Source organism: Triticum urartu, chromosome 6, assembly GCF_003073215.2.
Source record: "Triticum urartu cultivar G1812 chromosome 6, Tu2.1, whole genome shotgun sequence".
Lineage (NCBI taxonomy): Eukaryota > Viridiplantae > Streptophyta > Magnoliopsida > Poales > Poaceae > Triticum > Triticum urartu.
Genome location: NC_053027.1, coordinates 511,992,294 through 512,013,629, shown reverse-complemented (window position 1 = coordinate 512,013,629; position 21,336 = coordinate 511,992,294).

The following is a 21,336-nucleotide window of genomic DNA, read 5'->3' as shown; positions in this document are numbered from 1 at the left end:
CATACTTTAGTAGATGTCAATCCCACTATCATGGAATATTATAAAATTTGTATATATGAAATCATGAAGAGAATGTTTTATATGATAGTTATATTATTTAATTTGATTGCGATCCTTCATGTAATTATTTTGAGAGAAGCTTTTATGGTTGTATTAATATTCATGTTACTAAATTACCTCTCTTTATGTTAAATTATTAATGTTTCATTCTTCCTACCGTCTTATGCTAGGTATAATTTCTTTATTTATAATGTGCTTATGCATAGGAAGTTGTTTAGACTTAAATTTGTTTGTTACTTGCTTATTGATACCCTCTGTGTGTTTTATGTGAGCATCATTAAAATCAAACTACAAGCAAAAACACATCTGTGATGATACACCTTTGTCACGGTAGGTCACGTTTTTTGTCATGTATGTTGGGGATGTTGGGGAACGTAGTAATTTCAAAAAGTTTCCTACACACACGCAAGATCATGGTGATGCATAGCAACGAGAGGGGATAGTGTCATCCACGTACCCTCGTAGACCGTTAAGCGGAAGGGTTATAACAACGCGGTTGATGTAGTCGTACGTCTTCACGATCGACCGATCCTCATCACCGAACGTACGGCACCTCCGCGTTCAGCACACGTTCAGCTCGGTGATGTCGCGCAAACTCACGATCCAGTAGAGCTCGGGGAAGAGTTTCGTCAGGACGACGGCGTGGTGACGATGTTGATGAAGCTACCGACGCAGGGCTTCTCCTAAGCACCGCTACCATATAACCGAGGCGGATTATGGTGGAGGGGGGCACCGCACACGGCTAAGAGATCAACAGATCAATTGTTGTGTCTATGGGGTGCCCCTGCCCCCGTATATAAAGGAGCTAGGGGGGAGGCGGCCGGCCAAGGAGGAGGGCGCGCCAAGGGGGAAGTCCTACTCCCACTGAGAGTAGGACTCCCTCTTTTCCTAGTTGGAGTAGGAGAAGGGGGGAAGGAGGAGGTGAAGAAAAGGAAGGAGAGAGGGGCCGCCGCCCCTTCCCCTTGTCCAATTCGGATTGGGGCAAGGGGGGCCGCGCGCCACCTCCTGGTTGCCCTCTCTCTTCTCCACTAAGGCCCATAATGCCCAATAGCTTCCCCGGGGGGGGTACGGTTGTTGGGGAACGTAGCAATTTCAAATTTTCCTACGCACACGCAAGATCATGGTGATGCATAGCAACGAGAGGAGAGAGTGTGTCCACGTGCCCTCATAGACCGAAAGCGGAAGCTTTAGCACAACGCGGTTGATGTAGTCGTACGTCTTCACGATCCGACCGATCAAGTACCGAACGCACGACACCTCCGAGTTCTGCACACGTTCAACTCGATGATGTCCCTCGAACTTTTGATCCAGCCGAGCTTTGAGGGAGAGTTTTGTCAGCACGACGGCGTGGTGACGATGTTGATGTTCTACTGTCGTAGGGCTTCGCCTAAGCACCGCTACAATATTATCGAGGTGGACTATGGTGGAGAGGGGCACCACACACGGCTAAAAGATATAAGAGATCAATTGTTCTGTCTCCAAGGGGTGCCTCTCTCCCCGTATATAAAGGAGTGGAGGAGGGAGAGGGCCGGCCCTCTCTTTGGCGCGCCCTAGGTGAGTCCTACTCCCACCAGGAGTAGGATTCCCCCTTTCCTAGTAGAACTAGGAGCCCTTCCAAGTAGTAGGAGTAGGAGAAAAGGAAAGGGAAAAGAGAAGAGAAGGAAGGAGGGGGCGCCGCCCTCCCCCTAGTCCAATTCGGACTAGGCCTTGGGGGGGCGCGCAGCCTCTCCTCTCTCTTTCCCCTAAAGCCCAATAAGGCCCATCTACTCCCCGGCAAATTCCCGTAACTCTCCGGTACTCCGAAAAATACCCGAATCACTCAGAACCTTTCCGATGTCCGAATATAGTCGTCCAATATATCGATCTTTACGTCTCGACCATTTCGAGACTCCTCGTCATGTCCCCGATCTCATCCGGGACTCTGTACTACCTTCAGTACATCAAAACACATAAACTCATAATATAACCGTCATCAAACTTTAAGCGTGCGGACCCTATGGGTTCGAGAACTATGTAGACATGACCGAGACACGTCTCCGGTCAATAACCAATAGTGGAACCTAGATGCTCATATTGGTTCCTACATATTCTACAAAGATCTTTATCGGTCAAACCGCATAACAACATACGTTGTTCCCTTTGTCATCGGTATGTTACTTGCCCGAGATTCGATCGTCGGTATCTAAATACCTAATTCAGTCTCGTTCCCGGCAAGTCTCTTTACTCGTTCCGTAATACATCATCCCGCAAATAACTCATGAGTTGCAATGCTTGCAAGGCTTAAGTGATGTGTATTACCGAGTGGGCCCAGAGATACCTCTCCGATAATCGGAGTGAAAAATCCTAATCTTGAAATACGCCAACCCAACAAGTACCTTCGGAGACACCTGTAGAGCACCTTCATAATCACCCAGTTACGTTGTGACATTTGGTAGCACACAAAGTGTTCCTCCGGTAAACGGGAGTGGCATAATCTCATAATCATAGGAACATGTATAAGTCATGAAGAAAGCAATAGCAACATACTAAACGATCGAGTGCTAAGCTAACGGAACAGGTTAAGTCAGTCACATCATTCTCCTAATGATGTGATCCCGTTAATCAAATGAAAACTCATGTCTATGGTTAGGAAACTTAACCATCTTTGATTAACGAGCTAGTCAAGTAGAGGCATACTAGTGACACCATGTTTGTCTATGTATTCACACATGCATTATGTTTCCGATTAATACAATTCTAGCATGAATAATAAACATTTATCATGAAATAAGGAAATAAATAATAACTTTATTATTGCCTCTAGGGCATATTTCCTACAGTCTGCCACTTGCACTAGAGTCAAAAATCTAGTTCACATCGCCATGTGATTTAACACCAATAGTTCACATCACCATGTGATCAACACCCAAAGGGTTTACTAGAGTCAATAATCTAGTTCACATCGCTATGTGATTAACACCCAAAGAGTAATAAGGTGTGATCATGTTTTGCTTGTGAGAGAAGTTTTAGTCAACGGGTCTGCCATATTCAAATCCGTATGTATTTTGCAAATTTCCATGTCAACAATGCTCTGCACGGAGCTACTCTAGCTAATTACTCCCACTTTCAATATGTATCTAGATCGAGACTTAGAGTCATCCAGATCGGTGTCAAAAGCTTGCATTGACGTAACTCTTTACGACGAACCTTTTGTCACCTCCATAATCGAGAAACATATCCTTATTCCACTAAGGATAATTTTGACCGCTGTCCAGTGATCTACTCCTAGATCACTATTGTACTCCCTTTCCAAAATCAGTGTAGGGTATACAATAGATCTGGTACACAACATGGCATACTTTGTAGAACCTATGGCTGAGGCATAGGGAATGACTTTCATTCTCTTTCTATCTTCTGCCGTGGTCGGGCTTTGAGTCTTTACTCAATTTCACACCTTGTAACACATGCAAGAACTCTTTCTTTACCTGTTCCATTTTGAACTACTTCAAAATCTTGTCAAGGTATGTATTCATTGAAAAACTTATCAAGCGTCTTGATCTATCTCTATAGATCTTGATGCTCAATATGTAAGCAGCTTCACCGAGGTCTTTCTTTGAAAAACTCCTTTCAAACACTCCTTTATGCTTTGCAGAATAATTCTACATTATTTCTGATCAATAATATGTCATTCACATATATTTATCAGAAATGCTGTAGTGCTCCCACTCACTTTCTTGTAAATACAGGCTTCACCGCAAGTCTATATAAAACTACATATGCTTTGATCAACTTATCAAAGCGTATATTCCAACTCCAAGATGCTTGCACCAGTCCATAGATGGATCGCTGGAGCTTGCACATTTTGTTAGCACCTTTAGGGCTGACAAAACCTTCTGGTTGCATCATATACAACTCTTCTTTAAGAAATCCATTAAGGAATGTAGTTTTGACATCCATTTGCCAGATTTCGTAAAATATGGCAATTTGCTAATATGATTTAGACAGACTTAAGCATCGCTACGAGTGAGAAAATCTCATCGTAGTCAACACCTTCAACTTTGTGAAAAAACCTTTTTCGACAAGTCTAGCTTTGTAGATAGTAACACTACTATCAGCGTTTGTCTTCCTCTTGAAGATCCATTTATTTTCTATGGCTTGCTGATCATTGGGCAAGTCAACCAAAGTCCACACTTTGTTCTCATACATGGATCTCATCTCAGATTTCATGGCCTCAAGCCATTTCGCGGAATCTGGGCTCATCATCGCTTCCTCATAGTTCGTAGGTTCGTCATGGTCAAGTAACATGACCTCCAGAACAGGATTACCATACCACTCTGGTGCAGATCTCACTCTGGTTTACCTACGAGGTTCGATAGTAACTTGATCTGAAGTTACATGATCATCATCATTAGCTTCCTCACTAATTGGTGTAGTAGTCACAGGAACAGTTCTCTGCGATGAACTACTTTCTAATAAGGGACAAGGTATAATTACCTTATCGAGTTCTACATTCCTCCCACCCACTTCTTTCGAGAGAAACTCCTTCTCTAGAAAGAATCCATTCTTAGCAACGAATATTTTGCCTTTGGATCTGTGATTAGAAGGTGTACCCAACAGTCTCCTTTGGGTATCCTATGAAGACGCATTTATCCGATTTGGGTTTGAGCTTATCAGGTTGAAACCTTTTCACGTAAGCATTGCAACTCCAAACTTCATGAAACGACAACTTTGGTTTCTTGCCAAACCATAGTTCATATAGTGTCGTCTCAACGGATTTAGATGGTGCCCTATTTAACGTGAATGCAGTTGTCTCTAATGCATAACTCCAAAACGATAGTGGTAAATCGGTAAGAGACATCATAGATTGCACCATATCTAATAAAGTACGGTTACGATGTTCGGACACACCATTATGCTGTGGTGTTCCAGGTGGCGTGAGTTGCGAAACTATTCCGCATTGTTTCAAATGAAGACCAAACTCGTAACTCAAATATTCTCCTCCACGATCAGATCGTAGAAACTTTATTTTCTTGTTACGATGATTTTCCACTTCACTCTGAAATTATATGAACTTTTCAAATGTCTCAGACTTATGTTTCATCATTAGATATACCCATATCTGCTCAAATCATCTGTGAAGGTAAAAAATAATGATACTCGCCGCGAGCCTCAACACTCATCGGATCGCATATATCAGTATGTATTATTTCCAAAAAGTCAGTTTCTTGCTCCATTGTTCCGGAGAACGGAGTTTTAGTCATCTTGCCTATAAGGCATGGTTCGCAAGCATCAAGTGATTCATAATCAAGTGATTCCAAAATCCCATCAGCATGGAGTTTCTTCATGCGCTTTACACCAATATGACCTAAACGGCAGTGCCACAAATAAGTTGCACTATCATTATTAACTTTGCATCTTTTGGCTTCAATATTATGAATATGTGTATTACTACAATCGAGATCCAACAAACCATTTTCGTTGGTGTGTATGACCATAGAAGGTTTTATTCATGTAAACAGAACAACAATTGTTCTCTAACTTAAATGAATTACCATATTGCAATAAACATGATCAAATTATATTCATGCTCAACGCAAACACCAAAAAACATTTATTTAGGTTCAACACTAATCCCGAAAGTATAGGGAGTGTGCGATGATGATCATATCAATCTTGGAACCGCTTCCAACACACATCATCACTTCACCCTTAACTAGTTTCTGTTCATTCTGCAACTCCCGTTTCGAGTTACTACTCTTAGCAACTGAACTAGTATCAAATACCGCGGGGTTACTATAAACACTAGTAAAGTACTCATCAATAACATGTATATCAAATATACCTTTGTTCACTTTGCCATCCTTCTTATCTGCCAAATACTTGGGGCAGTTCCGCTTCCAGTGACTAGTCCCTTTGTAGTAGAAGCACTTATCTCAGTCTTAGGTCCATACTTGGGCTTCTTCACTTGAGTAGCAACTTGCTTGCCGTTCTTCTTGAAGTTCCCCTTCTTCCTTTTGCCATTTTCTTGAAACTAGTGGTGTTGTTAACCATCAACACTTGATGCTTCTCTTGATTTCTACCTTCGTCGATTTCAGCATCACGAAGAGCTTGGGAATCGTTTCCGTTATCCCTTGCATATTGTAGTTCATCACGAAGTTCTAGAAACTTGGTGATAGTGACTAGAGAACTCTGTCAATCACTATCTTATCTGGAAGATTAACTCCCACTTGATTCAAGTGATTGTAGTACTCAGACAATCTGAGCACATGCTTACTGGTTGAGCTATTCTCCTCCATCTTTTAGCTATAGAACTTGTTGGAGACTTCATACCTCTCAACTTGGGTATTTGCTTGAAATATTAACTTCAACTCCTGGAACATCTCATATGGTCCATGATGTTCAAAACATCTTTGAAGTCCCGGTTCTAAGTCGTAAAGCATGGTGCACTAAACTATCAAGTAGTCATCATACTGAGCTTTTGTGAAAACATTCATAACGTCTGCATCTGCTCCTGCAGTAGTTCTATCACCTAGCGGTGCATTAAGGACATAATACTTCTGTGCAACAATGAGGATAATCCTCAAATCACGGATCCAATCCGCATCATTGCTACTAACATCTTTCAACTTAGTTTTCTCTAGGAACATATCAAAAAATAAAACAGGGGAGCTAAACGTGAGCTATTGATCTAGAACATAGATATGCTAATACTACCAGGACTAAGTTCATGATAAATTAAAGTTCAATTAATCATATTACTAATGAACTCCCACTTAGATAGACATCCCTCTAATCATCTAAGTGATCACGTGATACATATCAACTAAACCATAACCGATCATCACGTGAAATGGAGTAGTTTTCAATGGTGAACATCACTATGTTGATCATATCTACTATATGATTCACGCTCGACCTTTCAGTATCAGTGTTCCGAGGCCATATCTGCATATGCTAGGCTCGTCAAGTTTAACCTGAGTAGCATGTGCAAAACTGGCTTGCACCCGTTGTAGATGGACGTAGAGCTTATCATACCCGATCATCATGTGGTGTCTGGGCACGACAAACTTTGGCAACGGTGCATACTCACGGAGAACACTTTTATCTTGAAATTTAGTGAGAGATCATCTTATAATGCTACCGTCAATCAAAGCAAAATAAGATGCATAAAAGATAAACATCACATGCAATCAATATAAGTGATATGATATGGCCATCATCATCTTGTGCTTGTGATCTCCATCTCCGAAGCACCGTTATGATCACCATCGTCACCGGCGCAATACCTTGATCTCCATCGTAGCATCATTGTCGTCTTGCCAACTATTGCTTCTACGACTATCGCTACCGCTTAGTGATAAAGTAAAGCAATTACAGGGCGATTGCATTGCATACAATAAAGCAACAACCATATGGCTCCTGCCAGTTGCCGATAACTCGGTTACAAAACATGATCATCTCATACAATAAAATATACCATCATGTCTTGACCATATCACATCACAACATGCCCTACAAAAACAAGTTAGACGTCCTCTACTTTGTTGTTGCAAGTTTTACGTGGCTGGTATGGGCTGAGCAGGAACCGTTCTTACCTACGCATCAAAACCACAACGATAGTTCGTCAAGTTAGTGCTGCTTTAACCTTCTCAAGGACCGGGCGTAGCCACACTTGGTTCAACTAAAGTTGGAGAAACTGACACCCGCCAGCCACCTGTGTGCAAAGCACGTCGGTAGAACCAGTCTCGCATAAGCGTACGCGTAATGTCGGTCCAGGCCGCTTCATCCAACAATACCGCCGAACCAAAGTATGACATGCTGGTAAGCAGTATGACTTGTATCTCCCACAACTCATTTGTGTTCTACTGGTGCATATAACATCAACGCATAAAACCTGGCTCGGATGCCACTGTTGGGGAACGTAGTAATTTCAAAATTTTCCTACGCACACGCAAGATCATGGTGATGCATAGCAACAAGAGGGGAGAGTGTGTTCACGTACCCTCGTAGACCGAAAGTGGAAGCGTTAGCACAACGCGGTTGATGTAATCGTACGTCTTCACGATCTGACCGATCAAGTACTGAACACACGACACCTCCGAGTTCTGCACACGTTCAACTCGATGACGTCCCTCGAACTACGATCTAGCCAACCTTTGAGGGAGAGTTTCATCAGCACGACGGCGTGGTGACAATGTTGATGTTCTACTTTCGCAGGGCTTCACCTAAGCACCGCTACAATATTATCGAGGTGGACTATGGTGGAGAGGGGCACCGCACACGGCTAAATGATCTAAGAGATCAATTGTTGTGTCTCCAAGGGGTGCCTCTCTCCCCGTATATAAAGGAGTGGAGGAGGGAGAGGGCTGGCCCTCTCTTTGGCGCGCCCTAGGGGAGTCCTACTCCCACCGGGAGTAGGATTCCCCCTTTCCTAGTAGAACCAGGAGCCCTTCCAAGTAGTAGGAGTAGGAGAAAAGGAAAGGGAAAAGAGAAGAGAAGGAAGGAGGGGGCGCCGCCCTTCCCCTATTCCAATTCGGACTAGGCCTTGGGGGGGGCGTAGCCTCTCCTCTCTCTTTCCCCTAAAGACCAATAAGGCCCATCTACTCCCCGGCGAATTCCCGTAACTCTCCGGTACTCCGAAAAATACCCGAATCACTCGGAACCTTTCCGATGTCCGAATATAGTCGTCCAATATATCGATCTTTACGTCTCGACCATTTTGAGACTCCTCGTCATGTCCCCGATCTTATCCGGGACTCCGAACTACCTTCGGTACATCAAAACACATAAAATTATAATATAACCGTCATCGAACTTTAAGCGTGCGGACCCTACGGGTTCGAGAACTATGTAGACATGACCGAGACACATCTCCGGTCAATAACGAATAGTGGAACTTGGATGCTCATATTGGCTCCTACATATTCTACGAAGATCTTTATCGGTCAAACCGCATAACAATATACATTGTTCCCTTTGTCATCGGTATGTTACTTGCCCGAGATTCGATCGTCGGTATCTCAATACCTAGTTCAATCTCGTTCCCGGCAAGTCTCTTTACTCGTTCCATAATACATCATCCCGCAACTAACAAATTAGTTGCAATGCTTGCAAGGCTTAAGTGATGTGTATTACCGAGTGGGCCTAGAGACACCTCTCCAACAATCGGAGTGACAAATCCTAATCTTAAAATATGCCAACCCAACAAGTACCTTCGGAGACACCTGTAGAGCACCTTTATAATCACCCAGTTACGTTGTGACGTTTGGTAGCACACAAAGTGTTCCTCCGGTAAACGGGAGTTGCATAATCTCATAGTCATAGGAACATGTATAAGTCATGAAGAAAGCAATAACAATATACTAAACGATCAAGTGCTAAGCTAACAGAATGGGTCAAGTCAATCACATCATTCTCCTAATGATGTGATCCCGTTAATCAAATGACAACTCATGTCTATGGTTAGGAAACTTAACCATCTTTGTTTAACGAGCTAGTCAAGTAGAGGCATACTAGTGACACCATGTTTGTCTATGTATTCACACATGTATTATGTTTCCGATCAATACAATTCTAGCATGAATAATAAACATTTATCATGAAATAAGGAAATAATAATAACTTTATTATTGCCTCCAGGGCATATTTCCTTCACCGGTAACCCCCGGTACTCCGGTATATGTCTGAAACCTTCCGGAACCCTTCCGGTGTCCGAACATAGTCATCCAATATATTGATCTTTACGTCTCAACCATTTTGAGACTCCTCGTCATGTCCGTGATCATATCCGGGACTCCGAACTACCTTCGGTAGATCAAAATACAAAAACTCATAATACCGATCGTCACAGAACTTTAAGTGTGCGGACCCTATGGGTTCGAGAACTATGTAGACATGACCGAGACACGTCTCCGGTCAATAACCAATAGCGGAACCTGGATGCTCATATTGGTTCCTACATATTCTACGAAGATCTTTATCGGTCAAACCACATAACAACATACATTGTTCGCTTTGTCATCGGTATGTTACTTGCCCGAGATTCGATCGTCGGTATCTCAATACCTAGTTCAACATTGTCACCGGCAAGTCTCTTTACTCGTTCTGTAATGCAACATCCCGCAACTAACTCATTAGTCACATTGCTTGCAAGGCTTATAGTGATGTGCATTACCGAGAGGGCCCAGAGATACCTCTCCGACAATCGGAGTGACAAATCCTATTCTTGATCTATGCAACTCCACGAACACCATCGGAGACACATGTAGAGCACCTTTATAATCACCCAGTTACGGTGTGACGTTTGGTAGCACACAAAGTGTTCCTCTGGTATTCGGGAGTTGCATAATCTCATAGTCATAGGAACATGTATAAGTCATGAAGAAAGTAATAGCAGTAAACTTAAACGATCAAGTGCTAAGCTAACGAAATGGGTCAAGTCAATCACATCATTCTCCTAATTATGTGATCCCGTTGGTCAAATAAGAAGTCATGTCTATGGCTAGGAAACTTAACCATCTTTGATCAATGAGCTAGTGAAGTATAGGCATACTAGTGACACTATGTTTGTCTATGTATTCACACATGTATTATGTTTCCGGTTAATACAATTCTAGCATGAATAATAAACATTTATCATGAAATAAGGAAATAAATAATAACTTTATTATTTCCTCTAGGGCATATATTCTTCAGTATCCCACTTGCACTAGAGTCAATAATCTAGATTACACGGTAATGATTCTAACACCCATACATTCTTGGTGCTGATCATGTTTTGCTCATGGAAGAGGCTTAGTCAGCGGGGGTGCAACATTCAGATCTGTATGTATCTTGCATATCTCTATGTCTCCCCCCTGGACTTGATCCAGGATGGAATTGAAGCGTCTCTTGATGTGCTTGGTTCTCTTGTGAAATCTGGATTCCTTTGCCAAGGCAATTGTACCAGTACTGTCACAAAATATTTTCATTGGACCCGATGCACTAGGTATGACACCTAGATCGGATATGAACTCCTTCATCCAGACTGCTTCATTTGCTGCTTCCGAAGGAGCTATGTACTCCGCTTCACACGTAGATCCCGCCACGACGCTTTGTTTAGAACTGCTCCAACTGACAGCTCCACTGTTCAATATAAACACGTATCCGGTTTGCGATTTAGAATCGTCCGGATCAGTGTCAAAGCTTGTATTGACGTAACCATTTAGGACGAGCTCTTTGTCACCTCCATAAACGAGAAACATATCCTTAGTCCTTTTTAGGTATTTCAGGATGTTCTTGACGTTGTCCAGTGATCCACTCCTGGATTACTTTGGTACCTCCCTGCTAAACTAATAGCAAGGCACACATCAGGTCTGGTACACAGCATTGCATACATGATAGAGCCTATGGCTGAAGCATAGGGAACACTTTTCATTTTCTCTCTATCTTCTGCAGTGGTCGGGCATTGAGTCTTACTAAACTTCACACCTTGTAACACAGGTAAGAACCCTTTCTTAGCTTGATCCATTTTGAACTTCTTCAAAACTTTATCAAGGTATGTGCTTTGTGGAAGTCCAATTAAGTGTCTTGATCTATCTCTATAAATCTTGATGCCCAATATATAAGCAGCTTCACCGAGGTCTTTCATTGAAAAACTCTTATTCAAGTATCCTTTTATGCTATCCAGAAATTCTATATCATTTCCAATCAACAATATGTCATCCACATATAATATTAGAAATGCTATAGAGCTCCCACTCACTTTCTTGTAAATACAGGCTTCTCCAAAAGTCTGTATAAACCATATGCTTTGATCACACTATCAAAATGTTTATTCCAACTCTGAGAGGCTTGCACCAGTCCATAAATGGATCACTGGAGCTTGCACACTTTGTTCGTACCCTTTGGATCGATAAAACCTTCAGGTTGCATCATATACAACTCTTCTTCCAGAAAACCATTCAGGAACGCGGTCTTTACATCCATTTGCCAAATTTCATAATCATAAAATGCGGCAAGTGCTAACATGATTCGGATGGACTTAAGAATCGCTATGGGTGAGAATGTCTCATCGTAGTCAACTCCTTGAACTTGTTGAAAACCTTTCGCAACAAGTCGAGCTTTGTAGACAGTAACGTTACCATCAACGTCAGTCTTCTTGAAGATCCATTTATTCTCGATGGCTTGCCGATCATCGGGCAAGTCAACCAAAGTCCACACTTTGTTCTTATACATGGATCCCATCTCATATTTCATGGCTTCAAGCCATTTTGCGGAATCTGGGCTCATCATCGCTTCCTCATAGTTCGTAGGCTCCTCATGGTCAAGTAACATGACCTCCAAAACAGGATTACCGTATCACTCTGGCACGGATCTTACTTTGGTTGACCTACGAGGTTCAGTAGTAACTTGATCTGAAGTTTCATGATCATCATCATTAGCTTCCTCACTAATTGGTCACAGGAACCGGTTTCTATGATGAACTACTCTCCAATAAGGGAGCAGGTACAGTTACCTCATCAAGTTCTACTTTCCTCCCACTTACTTCTTTCGAGAGAGACTCCTTCTCTAGAAAGGATCCATTTTAGCAACAAATGTCTTGCCTTCGGATCTGTGATAGAAGGTGTACCCAGTCTCCTTTGGGTATCCTATGAAGACACATTTCTCCGATTTGGGTTCGAGCTTATCAGGTTGAAGCTTTTTCACATAAGCATCTCAGCCCCAAACTTTAAGAAACGACAACTTTGGTTTCTTGCCAAACCACAGTTCATAAGGCGTCGTCTCAGCAGATTTAGATGGTGCCCTATTTAACATGAATGCAGCTGTCTCTAAAGCATAACCCCAAAATGATAGCGGTAAATCAGTAAGAGACTTCATAGATCGCACCATATCTAGTAAAGTACGATTACGACGTTCGTACACACCATTACGTTGTGGTGTTCCGGGTGGAGTGAGTTGCGAAACTATTCGACATTGTTTCAAATGTAGACCAAACTCGTAACTCAAATATTCTCCTCTAGGATCAGATCATAGAAACTTTATTTTCTTGTTACGATGATTTTCCACTTCACTATGAAATTCTTTGAACTTTTCAAATGTTTCAGACTTATGTTTCATTAAGAAGATATACCCATATCTGCTCAAATCATCTGTGAAGGTGAGAAAATAACAATACCCACCGCGAGCCTTAACATTCATCGGACCACATACATCAGTATGTATGATTTCCAACACGTCTATTTCTCGCTCCATTGTTCCGAAGAACGGCGTTTTAGTCATCTTGCCCATGAGGCATGGTTTGCAAGTACCAAGTGATTCATAATCAAGTGATTCCAGAAGTCCATCAGTATGGAGTTTCTTCATGCGCTTTACACCAATATGACCCAAACGGCAGTGCCACAAATAAGTTGCACTATCATTATCAACGCCGCATCTTTTGGCTTCAACATTATGAATATGTGTATCACTACTATCGAGATTAACACAAATAGACTACTCTTCAAGGGTACATGACCATAAAAGATATTACTCATATAAATAGAACAACCATTATTCTCAGATTTAAATGAATAACCGTCTAGCATCAAACAAGATCCAGATATAATGTTCATGCTTAAAGCTGGCACCAAATAATAATTATTTAGGTCTAAAACTAATCCCGAAGGTAGATGTAGAGGTAGCGTGCCGACGGCGATCACATCAACTTGGGAACCATTTCCCATGCGCATCGTCACCTCGTCCTTAGCCAGTCTTCGCTTAATCCATAGTCCCTGCTTCGAGTTGCAAATATTAGCAATAGAACCTGTATGAAATACCCAGGTGCTACTGCGAGCTCTAGTAAGGTACACATCAATAACATGTATATCACATATACCTTTGTTCACCTTGCCATCCTTCTTATCCGCCAAATACTTGGGGCAGTTCCGCTTCCAGTGACCAGTCCCTTTGCAGTAGAAGAAATCAGTCTCAGGCTTAGGTCCAGACTTGGGTTTCTTCTCTTGAGCAGCAACTTGTTTGCCGTTCTTCTTGAAGTTCCATTTCTTCTTCCCTTTACCCCTTTTCTTGAAATTGGTGGTCTTGTTGACCATCAACACTTGATGCTCCTTCTTGATTTCTACCTTCGCGGCCTTTAGCATTGCGAAGAGCTCGGGAATCGTCTTATCCATCCATTGCATATTATAGTTCATCACGAAGCTCTTGTAGCTTGGTGGCAGTGATAGAAGAACTCTGTCAATGACACTATCAACCGGAAGATTAACTCCCAGCTGTGTCAAGTGATTATGGTATCCATACATTCTGAGTATATGTTCACTGACAGAACTATTCGCCTCCATCTTGCAGCTGTAGAACTTATTGGAGACTTCATGTCTCTCAATATGGGCATTTGCTTGAAATATTAATTTCAACTCCTGGAACATCTCATATGCTCCATGACGTTCAAAACATCGTTGAAGTCCCGGTTCTAAGCCGTAAAGCATGGCACACTGAACTATTGAGTAGTCATCAGCTTTTCTTTGCCAGGCGTTCATAACATCTGGTGTTGCTCCTGCAGCGGGTTTGGCACCCAGCGGTGCTTCCAGGACGTAATTCTTCTGTGCAGCAATGAGGATAATCCTCAAGTTACGGACCTAGTCCGTGTAATTGCTACCATCATCTTTCAACCTTGCTTTCTCAAGGAACACATTAAAATTCAACGGAACAACAACACGGGCCATCTATCTACAGTAACATAGACAATAAAAATACTATCAGGTACTAATTTCATGATAAATTAAAGTTCAATTAATCATATTACTTAAGAACTCCCACTTAGATAGACATCCCTCTAATCATCTAAGTGATCACATGATCCATATCAACTAAACCATAACCGATCATCATGTGAAATGGAGTAGTTTTCAATGGTGAACATCACTATGTTGATCATATCTACTATATGATTCACGCTCAACCTTTCTATCTCAGTGTTCCGAGGCCATATCTGCATATGCTAGGCTCGTCAAGTTTAACCCGAGTATTTTGCGTGTGCAAAACTATCTTACACCCTGCTACCTCTTGAGCACTGCGTTGGTCACCCGAGTATGCAAAGTTGACACTCTTCCAAAATAGTGGGATTAACATTAACTAAAGTCATGACCTCTCCAAACCCACTTTTATTAAAAAATTCATAAGATTGAACATTCTCCAAATATGTGGGATCTAAAGTTGACACTCTTCCAAACCCACTTTCAACAATATTGCAAACACCATTATCAATCTCATATTCATCATGGGGCTTAAATAAATTTTCAAGATCAAAAGAAGTATCACCCCAATCATGATCATTGCAACAAATAGTAGTCATAACAAATATAACATCCCCAAGCTTGAGGTTTTGCATATCATTAACAGAATTGACATTAAGAGAATTTATGATAACATCATTGAAATCATGATTTTCATCGAAGGAACTATCAAGTATGGGTGCAATAGCAACGATCTCATGTTTAACATAAGGAACTATAGCAAATTCATCTTCGTAAATATTGGCATCATGGCCACAATAATACCAAGCATCATGTTCATCAAGGGATATTTCAATCAAATCATCGGAATCATAATTATCTATAGATTCATGCATATCATTATTTTCTTTCGAAGCAACGACCATTCTTTCAATAAATTCTTTGACATAGACATTATGAGCATAGTTTTCATAGCAATATTTAAGTATGTCAAAATTTTCAGATTCGTAGAGAGTAACATCATATTTTTCAATCAAAGAAGCAACTTCATAAGCACCCTTAAAAGCAACAAATTCTTCAATTTGTTCGATATCGTAGTAACTATAAACACCCTTTGCATAAGAAGATAAGATTTCATTGTCATTAAACTCACATAGGTAGGGCAGGTGTTTTTTAGGGTTCTTAGAGCAACAAGTAAGATCACAAATTTCACAAAGATTCCAAGCATAACATAGCAATCTGTTTATTTGTTCCCATAAGAGTCTCCCTTCTTCAGACAAATGGTGATGCACAAAATGAGCATGCTTACCTAAAGATTTCCCATCAACTAGGCTAGTTGGGGTTTCAGCACGAGCTCATAAGGATCTAAGATGATCCAAGTAGAATACTTTAAGTGGATCCATATCAATATGTTTTTAGCAAGCAAAGATGCAAGCAAATGGAAACACAAACAAAGATACATACGGGAAGAAAGTGAACGGAAAAGAGGTTGAATAAAACGGCAAGGGTGAAGTGGGGGAGAGGAAAACGAGAGGAAAATGGAAAATAAAGTAATGCGAGGGATAAGAGTTTGTGATGGGTACTTGGTATGTCTTGACTTGGCGTACATCTCCCCGGCAACGGCGCCAGAAATCCTTCTTGCTACCTCTTGAGCACTGCGTTGGTTTTCCCTTGAAGAGGAAAGGGTGGTGCAGTAAAGCAGGGTAAGTATTTATGCCCGTTTCAAAATGCGGTCAAAACGGCGGGAATGACCGTTCCTAGCTAGTGGTTGAATCTTGGAATTTTTTTGGTGTTTCTCTGATAAAATAGATACTTATGTACCTAGAAATGATTTTTGGAAAAAATAAAGAGCAAACTAGAAGGCAGCTACAGTTCAAATTTGACCCGCTTCCACCTGAACCGGCGAAAATTTGTCTTTTTCACGAGAGGTGGATCAAAACTTTTTACACCCAATCATTTGGTCAATTGTGCATGAAATATGGCCTAGTATTTTACAAAAATGATTCGGTCCAATTTTGCAACAAATATATTATAGGTTCTTCACAAAAAAACCTCCTTTTGGGCACTCGAAAAATGGAAAATGGTTTTTTCGTCCAAAGAAAATGAAAACTCCCTTTGTCAATATTGTTTGCCATTCCAAGATGCAAACTTGTGCGAAATATGGAATCATTTGAACAAATATTTGATAGGACTTTCACAAAAATACTCATTTTGAGCACTGAAAAATGGAATGAATTTTTTTATCTTGAATCGATCACGACCAATTTATATTGGTCATAAGGTCATCAAATGGTTTGCTGTGTTCTGATTGGACCATGAGCATATCACGCGGATCACGCATCAACCACCGTCGGATGCTTCCGGATCCAACGGCCCAAACCCACCCGAGCCGAAACCCTAGGTCTGTCCTCATGGACATTTTCCACCCACCCCCCGCCTCCATTCTTTCTTTCTTTCTCTCCCTCCCCCCTCAGATCCTCTCCCTTCTCCCCCGTGCAGCGAACCCTAGCCCCTCTCTCCCCCGCACACCACTCCTCCTCCCTTCCAGATCACAGCCGCCATTTCCTCCTTTCTAGATCGCCACCGCCACCGTCCTTCCCTCTCCGCCTCGCCTCTGTCTCCCACCGTCTCCCCTCTCCCTCCCTCAGATCCGCCGCCGCCCGCCTCCGCGTGGCCTCCACCTCCACCTCCAGCCCCACCGCACACCACTCATCTCCAATCCCGCCGCCATCCCCGGCTCCTCACCACAAGCTCCAGCAAGCCCGCCCTCCCCGCGCCCCTCAGCAGCGGCCGCCGCGCCCTGCGGCTCGCGAGGCAACGAGCTCCGCAGCGCCTCCGACGACCGCGCCCGGAGGCCGCTGCCGTCCTCCCCGACAAGGCAGCTGCCGTCCTGGCGGCGTGCCTAGGCCCCGCGGCGCCGGACCAGCCCGGGTGGGTGCCCCTCGTCCCCACTTGTTTTCCCCCTCCGATCCGATTGATCCGCAGGAGGCTGTAGCTGACCCCCTCTCTCACCTCGCCTTATGGATGCAGATCCGTCGAGGGATACACCATCGCCGGTTCGGGAGCAGGATCTGGCGCTGGGGTTCAAGGTCAACAAGGTCTTCTCTCGCCCTCCTCTCTTCTCCTTTTGATTCGATCTGGATGTTGCTCACACATGCCCGATTTGTTTTTCTTCCTCACGCAGGTCATCGTCAAGCCCTCGATCTGGCTGCGACCTCCAGTGCACTCACGCGGCTGATGGGCATAGGTCCATGCACGCTGGTGATGGTGGCTCACCAAGGTTGCCGTCGTCGCCTGGACGCACGAGGCACCCGATGACCTCCTCCATCGCCAACCACCAGCACCCGTCTGGAGGATTTGCGTTCTATCCCCTCCCCCACATGAACGACCTCCTTCCTGCAACCATCGCACGCACGGGAGAGCTCAGCTCACCTTCATGGGCGCTCGATAAGTTGATCTGTTGCCTTCTGTTTAAGACTTTGCATTTTGGTAAATTGGTTTGGTCGCTGGGAATGGTAGTATGCTGTGGTGAATCAGATGGGGTTCCTGGCGATACTCTTGCTAGTTGCCTAGTTAGTACTGATAGCTAGGTGTTCTAGTTAATCATGTATTTATTTGTCTCTTAGAGGTGTCTGTACCCTGCCCGATAGCTTATTCTCAATAACTGGAACCAAATCTATGTGTTTTCGCTAACCAGCTTCGGTTATTGCCTTCACATATTGTTTTGAATTTCAAAATGAATACACTCAAAGTGTTGCGACTGGTGCCTCTGTTGAAGATTTGAATCCAGTTTTGTGATAGGATTACTCAACCTGCACCTGTTTTGTCAAAGAATTACTTAATCTTGCACAGGACAGTGCCAATTTTTTTCATTTCCACCATTTGCAATAAATGTTGCACCTCCTGGCACTGCCATGTGCCATCATCTCGCTATTCGTTTGTCCACTCTAGTTGAAGGGAGATGCATATCTGCTTAGCAGACAAGGTGACATATGACATGGCATTGATCTTACCCTCCCATCAGATCAATGAACTAAGAACCTGGACTCTTGGGAGCCACTGTTTGAACATGATAGGCTATAGCGGAATAAATTGCAATATTATGTATTCTTGCATTTCATACTTATTATGAACTGTTATGATAGGGCATGAAGATAGCATGTGCTGTTAGTATGATAGACTCTCAGTCTGATAGCATGGATCTGTTGCTCTATTTTATTGTGCTGAACTTTGTTGTTACCTGGATGTTGCAATCCTTGACTGTTCTCATGATGTTGTACAGGAGGCCCTTGTGGTCAGGCTGGAGCTTGGCGGCAGCCTGGCGGATGACGGGAGCCTGGACGGTGGCTATTTCTGCAGCAGGATGATAGCTTAAATTTTGTGATAATCTTGGAATAGCTTCAGCACCTACAATTAATTTTGCACATAAAGCTTGAGTAATTTTGCACATGAAGCTTCAGTATTTTAGCACATGAAGCTTCTGCTACTGTTATTCTTGTCATGAATCTTCCACCATTTTTCAGTAGCTTAAATTTGACTTGGTGTAGTAATCTTGGTGCTTAGTGCTGCTTGTATCTCATGCTAATTGTTGCATGAGTAGTTTCAGTAGTTTTATAACAGCATCAGTAGCACAAATTTAAATGGACTGTGATTATAACAACAGCAGTAGTTTCAGTAGCTTATTTATTTAGTGACTGCAGACTGTGATTATACAGTAGAAGTAGTTAGTATCACTGTAGACTGCATATTATACAGTAGAAGTAGTTAGCCAATTTCTAGGGGCTGTCTGTTCACCTGTTAGTATCTCCTTGCATTTTCAACTCTGATTTTGAACGATTAAGGTTACTCCCACAAACAATTTTGCTAAACATCTATAACATTTTAAGTGAACCATAATTCATATTTTGTTTACCTTTTTAGATCTGTTCCACCGCTTACATTTAGTGTTTCCATTGAAGTTGTTTGGTTCTGGCCTCAGCAGTAGTACACTCTAATGGTAGCTTTATGCTCACTCTTTTACAACAAAACTTTTTAGCTCTTTCTCATGATCCTTGTGGGCATTTATTTTAGTCCATGGAGCTATTGCTCTAGCAGATGTTGCTCTGCTTGACATCTCACAGTCCACTGGATCGGCTGTGACATCTCATAGTCCATAGTTTATAATCAGGTTTCTGTTTGACAGCTTCATAGTCAACAGTTACATGATAATTCTATAATGCTGAAGCTATATTCCTGTCTGCTCAACAGTTACATGATAATTTCGTAATGCTGAAGCTATATTTGCTGCCTGTGTCTTAATTTTTTTATTCTGTAATGATGATATGAAATGTCACGCAGGTCATTATTGGTGCTGTTGCTGTGGTTGTCGGAGGTGTTGCTGCTGCATCTGGCGAAGCTGTAGTCCGCGAAGGTCAAGGATGAGATCGTCCTTGATGGCAACGACATCGAGCTCGTCTCCCGCTCAGCCGCCCTCATCAACTAGGTGAATCAAACAGGACCCAGAACCTGTCTTTGTTCATGTACATATTGTGCTCCCTGAATAATTTGGTTGATGTGATGCAATTGATATGGTATCATGCTTGCTTATGCTCTTTGCGGAAACTAGTATGCTAGATGTGCTTAGAAATAATTGCAATGTCTTCAGATGTTGGATGTCAAGTGTTCTTTGTTTGCGATGCATATATGGCTGCTTGTGCTGGTCAACATGATGCAAATAGGGCTACTTCTCTCGTTGTGTTGTTGTTATTGTTGTTGTTGTTTGTGGTTTGTCCAGTTTTGGCCTGGATAGTTGCATCTTTCTCTTCATGTATTATTATGTTCTCCATAATGATTTGGTTTTGCTACCATATGATCTGCTTCTACATTCTGTTCCTGTGTAATCTGATCTGCAATGATTCAGTTTTTGGTTCCATATAGTTAATCCGCTTCCATGCTCTATTCTTGGATAATTCTCTTGTTGTTCTTATTGTTGTATGTGTTCGCCTTCCAGGGACAACATATATATGCTCAATACACTCTACTTGTTTTCTTGTATAGTTTTCTTACTTGTTTTCCTTTATGCGTTCACTCTTTTTCAGGAGCTCCAAGCCTAATTTTTTCCTTTATGTTCACTCTTTTACAGGAACTCCAGTCCTAATTTTTCTGAGTGTGAAGCCGTGAAGCCAAGTGAGAAGCAGTGAAGCCGTACTTTGCAAAGAGTTCTTTTGGCTATGTAGTAGACTGTAAACTGTAATATTGTAACGGATTGTAAAAGGCTATGTAGTGTTATTTGATGAACTATGTTTGTTCTGTCCTGTTTGAAATAGCAGTTATGTATGTTGAGAAGATATGGAAACTTCACTAGTGGGACCCACTTATGAATATAATCTGAGCAATTTTGAAATTTTTGACATGTGGGACTCATGTATGGCATTATGACTTGTGGGACCCTTCTGACTAGTGGGACCAGCTCCAAAATATAATTATTGAAAATATAAAATCAATTGATTGTAAGAAGGCCAAGGCCAAAAAACAAAGAAGCTGAAATACTAGGCTTGGCCCAAGTAGCCCACAAGAATTGACAGAAAAAATAATATAAAAGGCTGAATTGTTG